Source organism: Hemitrygon akajei, chromosome 7 (assembly GCF_048418815.1).
Source record: "Hemitrygon akajei chromosome 7, sHemAka1.3, whole genome shotgun sequence".
NCBI lineage: Eukaryota > Metazoa > Chordata > Chondrichthyes > Myliobatiformes > Dasyatidae > Hemitrygon > Hemitrygon akajei.
In genome coordinates, this window is record NC_133130.1 from 96,290,577 (window position 1) to 96,296,576 (window position 6,000).

A 6,000-nucleotide genomic window follows, 5' to 3' on the forward strand; every position below is an offset into this window, starting at 1 on the left:
GACCTACAAGTATCTGGGAGTACAGTTAGACGAGAAGCTAGACTGGACTGCCAACACAGATGCCTTGTGCAGGAAGGCACAGAGTCGACTATACTTCCTTAGAAGGTTGGCGTCATTCAATGTCTGTAGTGAGATGCTGAAGATGTTCTATAGGTCAGTTGTGGAGAGCGCCCTCTTCTTTGTGGTGGCGTGTTGGGGAGGAAGCATTAAGAAGAGGGACGCCTCACGTCTTAATAAGCTGGTAAGGAAGGCGGGCTCTGTCGTGGGCAAAATACTGGAGAGTATAACATCGGTAGCTGAGCGAAGGGCGCTGAGTAGGCTACGGTCAATTATGGAAAACCCTGAACATCCTCTACATAGCACCATCCAGAGACAGAGAAGCAGTTTCAGCGACAGGTTGCTATCGATGCAATGCTCCTCAGACAGGATGAAGAGGTCAATACTCCCCAATGCCATTAGGCTTTACAATTCAACCGCCAGGAGTAAGATATGTTAAAGTGCCGGGGTTGATTGTATTTAATGTATTTAAGTAAACTACTTAAGAACTTTTTAAAAGCTATTATTAATGCTTTTTGAGAGAGTGATTTAGATGCATATCATATTTTTACTGAGTTAAGTATTGTATGTAATTAGTTTTGCTACAACAAGTGTATGGGACATTGGAAAAAATGTTGAATTTCCCCATGGGGATGAATAAAGTATCCATCAATCTATCTATCTAACAATGGTGTCATCAACAAATTTATAGATGGTGTTTGAGCTGTACTCAGGAATGGGTAGTGGGTTAAGCATACATCCTTGAGGTGATTGTCAGCGAGGAGATTTTCTTACTCGTCCATACTGGCGGTCATCTCCCAATAAAGCTACAGCACATGGGAATGACATTGTTATAGATAAATTAGGCCAGTCCAGGAAGTGAGGTATGGCATAAGGTTTATGGGAGGACTGGAAGCTCATTTGCATCTAACTAAATGCAAGGAGACTGGCACACAGGAATTCTTACAATCACAGAGTGACAACTCGCATTCAAAAGAATAGGAACTGCAGATATGATGGGTGTTTTTTCTTAAAAAGCAGATGGTTTAGCATTATTAATCAAGGAAACCATCGGTGCAATAATGAGGAAGGAATTGTGAGTGGAGCTTAGAAATATAAAACACTGCTGTGATTATGCCACATGCCTCCCAACAGTCAGTGGCAGGTGTCGACAAACCCTAGAGATGGGGAGGAATAGGGATGCAGATGGTCACAGATTTCAGCATTAACTGGGATCACTTGGTTTGAAAGCATTGGGGTGAAATTTTAAGGTGCATTTATTAGAGGTTTTTAAGTCAGTATGTAGGGAGTATAACTAGGGATGAAGGAGTGATTAACGTAATCCCAGGGAATGAACCTTGGTGAGAGGATGGAGTGTTAGTGGACAAGCATTTTGGTAAGTTTAAAAGTAGTTATGGAAAAGGATAATCCAGAAGTTAAATGGATGCTTTTCATCTGCATTCACTAAGCAGAACAACATTGTAATTGTACATTTCAGTAGGGATGATGAATTTCTAGAGCACCTTAACATTATAAAAGGAGACATTGGATGGTTGGGTTGATCTGTTCTCTGATCTTGGCAATTTATTTGCAAACATTTCGTCACTTCGAGGAGACATCGTCAATGTGCTGTTGGTGGTGGTGTATCCATGCTTGGCCTTTATGTGCTTCTCAAACAGCTGATCGGATGTAATTTCAGAAAGTCATTTGTAATGTGGCTGATCGGCTGTACGGTGCACTTCGTGCGTTGTGGTCTGAAATCTTGCCCTTATCTGTTTATAAATAGGATTGAGGTCTATAAGTTGTTAAGAGTTGTTCATGGAAAAGCATGCTTCTAGGAATTACCTTGCATGCCGTGTATTTCCTTGTGCCATGACTTTCACTGATGCCTGTCGAATTTGTGCCCTTCTTGATCTCAGGGCCTGATGAGATATATCCCAAGTCTGAATTGAGGATAAGGCCAAATGCAACAGCAATAGACGGATCTGGGAAATGCAGACTGGGAGCAAGTGTGTAGGTAAATCAACATATGTGAATTAATGTTAATGAAAGTTCAGGACCAAGAGCATTGGAATGCTAGTTTGGTAAAGGAAAAGAAAACAGAAAATAAAAATAGGTCTTACAGGAATATAAGAGCATGTAGGCGGATACTTAAATCAAGAGACCAACAGCCACAAAACATCACTGACAGGTAAGAGTAAGAAATCTCAAGGCATTTTATAAGTATATTTAAGAACAAGTGGATAGCCAGGGAAAGAGTGTGTGCATAAGAGACCAACCAAGTAATCTGTCTGTGGAGCTGTGAAGACTTGGGCAAAGTCTGCATTCATTCATTGTAAATTGAATACTTTATTGTAATTGAATATTTCAGTAGGGACAGTGAAGCTTTGGAGCATGTTATTAAGCCGTTGGCATGAAGTGTGAACTCTGCACTCTATGGGAGAAGTATTTAGCTGTATTGAACAGTGTTCAAACACGGCAAAATACTTCTAACTAGTAAAGAACCTTTTCCAGCCCTGAGAAAAATTGTCTGGGTCTTTACAGCTTCTCAAGTTTCTGATCTTGCCGTGTGAGTCTTCGGTATGAAACTTAATACATTTCCATCAGATGTGTAAATCTCCAAAGCTTCATCAGTGCTAACATTGCATCTTACTAAATCTATAAAAGCCACCACATCCTCTATCTATATAAAGAAATTCCTCTGGATTTTCTGTTTGGATTTATTTGTAACTATCTCATAATTATGCCAGTTGATCTTAGTCATAATGAAGACATAACTTTTTAGCATCTATCAAGTTCCTTCATAACATTAAATATCACAGATTTGATCTGAGATAAGCTCAACTGACTTCTGAAAAACTATTACTTTGTCCAATGCTTTAGTGCCTCACTAATATAGAGATCCGAAATGTTCACAGTACTCCAGGTGTGGTTTAAGCACCATTCTATATGTGCTAAGAATAACTGCCTTTCTTTACAGGTGTGTTTTTGAACTATGTAATGGTTTTGCCTTTACTGATCAGTGCACCTGACCTAGATCTCACTTGATTTACTCCATTTGGGCATCCCTTTTACATTCTGAGCTGGCGTCCAGGATAAAGCCAAAATTATTTACTGAATGATACATCTGCAATGACCTTAAGCAAGTGGGCCTAATACGAATTCGGATTCCACATTACTTTAAAGGCTGGTATTTATTTTTGTATCAGATGGTTCTCTTGGATCATTACTTACAGTGAGAGAAGTTTCTTGGTAAAAGCAGGATTTGCTCGTCTTGCTCTTTCCTGGTTGGTTCAATGCATCAGCCACTGATTTATTAAACACAAAGCACACTGCGGATGCCGTGGTCAAATCAAAACGTACAAAAAAGCTGGATGAACTCAGCAGGTCGGGCAGCATCCGTTGAAAGAAGCAGTCAACGTTTCAGGTCGATACCCTTCGTCAAGACTAAAGAAGGAAGGGGCAGGGGCTCTATAAAGAAGGTGGGGAGAGGGTGGAAAACCAATCAGAGGAAAGATCAAGGGGGTGGGGGAGGGGAAGCAGGGAGGGGATAGGCAGGAGAGGCGAAGAAGGAATCTAAGGGGAAAGCTCTATGGGTAGTAGAAGAAGGAAGTGTCATGAGAGGTGATCGGCAGCTAGAAGAGGAGACAGAGTAGAGGTGGGATGGGGAAGGGAGAGGGAGGGAATTACCGGAAGTTGGAGAATTCGATGTTCATACCAAGGGGCTTGTATACATGGCCTCCTCTACTGCCATGATGAGGCCATACTTCGGTTGGAGGAACAACATCTCATATACCGTCTGGGTAGTTTCCAGCCCCTTGGTATGAACATTGAATTCTCCAACTTCCGGTAATTCCCTCCCTCTCCCTTCCCCATCCCACCTCTACTCTGTCTCCTATTCCAGCTGCCTATCACCTCTCATGACTCTGCCGTCTTCTTCTACCCATAGTGCTTTCCCCTTAGATTCCTTCTTCACCTCTCCTGCCTATCCCCTCCCTGCTTCCCCTCCCCCACCCCTTGATCTTTCCTCTGATTGGTTTTCCACCCTCCCCCCACCTTCTTTATAGGGCCCCTGCCCCCTCCTTCTTTAGTCCTGACGAAGGGTCTTGACCTGAAACGTTGACTGCTTCTTTCAATGGATGCTGCCTGACCTGCTGAGTTCATCCAGCTTTTTTGTAAGCCACTGATTTATGGCATGGATTGTTTTCGTGAGCTGAGCACAGTGTGAGAACAAAAATGATGTTCTTCTGCACAAAATGGTGTGGTATAAATCAGTACAGACAAATATTCTATGGTTATTGAAGAAATGGGATATTTCTGAGAAATGCTGGAGGAACTCAGCAGGTCAGACAGCATCCATTGAAAGGAAAAGAACAGTTGACATTTCAGGCTGAGACCCTTTATCAGTACTGGAAAGGAAGGTGGAGAAGCCAGGATAAGAAGGTGGAAGTGGGGAAGTAATAAAAGCTGGCAAGTGATGTGGGTGGGTGGGTAAGAGGGATGAAATGAGAAGCTGGGAGGCGATAAGTGGAAAAGTTAAAGGGCTGAAGAAGAGATCTGTTAGGAGAGGAGAGCTGACCCTCTCAATCCTATTCTCCTGCCTTCTTCCTGTTACTATAAATTGTCCTGTGATTAGACCAATATTAACTAGGTGACTGATGGATGGTGTGGTTTGTTGGGTTGGAAGGGCCTTTTCCTTGTCCTCTAGCCTAGTTAATCTCCTCCTACTGCTTACCTAATCCAACTCTGGTTATTCAACTATTCAGGTTCGTCTCTAACTTTGAATTCTGCAGCTTCCAAATCATTCTCTCAAATGGTCACATGTCCCTTCTAACTTAAGTCTGCTCTTGCCCCATACAATAGATTCTTTGTTGTGACTGCTCTGTCTCCTTCAAATCCTACACTCTCTGCACCTTTAAGCTTCCTATACCCAAACTTCACCTTTCTGCCTTCAGGAAAGGCCCCAGGGTGATCGCTCCTGCAAAAAGCCCAAACTACCAGTGTTGTCACCGAAGCAGGGAAACATGCTTACCTGCCCACTAGGTGCATGCAAAACTACTTACCCATCTACACCAATCCAATTCACCTACATTAAGGCTGTTATTCTATGCCTTGCCTATTTGAGTATCTGTTGAAATGCCTCTTAAACAGTAATTTTATTTGATTGCACCCGCACCTGTACATTCCAGGTATCAACCTCTGTAAAATAAAACTACCCCCTATGATTCATCTTAAATCTTATTCTCACCTTAATCCTTTGCCCTTTAGTTTTTGCCACCATCTAAGTATCTACCCTATTTATGCCTCTCAAATTTTATACACTTTATCAGGTCCCTCCTCAATGTCTGCCACTCCAGGGGAAAACAAAGCTTATCCTCTCTCCCTATCCAATCACTATCCTGGTGAATATCATCTACCCTCTCTCCAGTGCAATCACATCCTGCTTAAAGTGTGACAACCAGACTTGTATATAGTACTCCAAATGAAGACAAAACAGTGCTTTGTATTGTTGCAACATAAAATCGCAACTCTTATATTCCATACCTCACCTAAACAGCCAAGCAGGCCATATACCCTCATCACCCCACTAATCTTGCCACTTACAGGGGACCACAAACTTTGAGCTCTAAACCTCTTCATGTCCTATCTCTATTTGAATTCCCAAAATGCATCAACTTTCACTTGTCCAGATTTAATGCCATCTGATCTATATCCAATAGTGCCTTACACAACTTTCCTCACTATCTCACCACCAACAACTTTCAAATTATCTTCAAATTTACTTCTGCATCTACATCCTTCTCTGCTCGATGGCATTTGTTCTCATAATCCATGCTCAATTTGTCCCAATAGAATGAATGTTTTGTGAACTCTGGGAGCCTTAAGCTAGATCTGCTTAAGGGATTTGTGAAATACTTTGTCCCATTCATCTTTTCATAACCTTTCAGTGTGATGTGGGAGCAG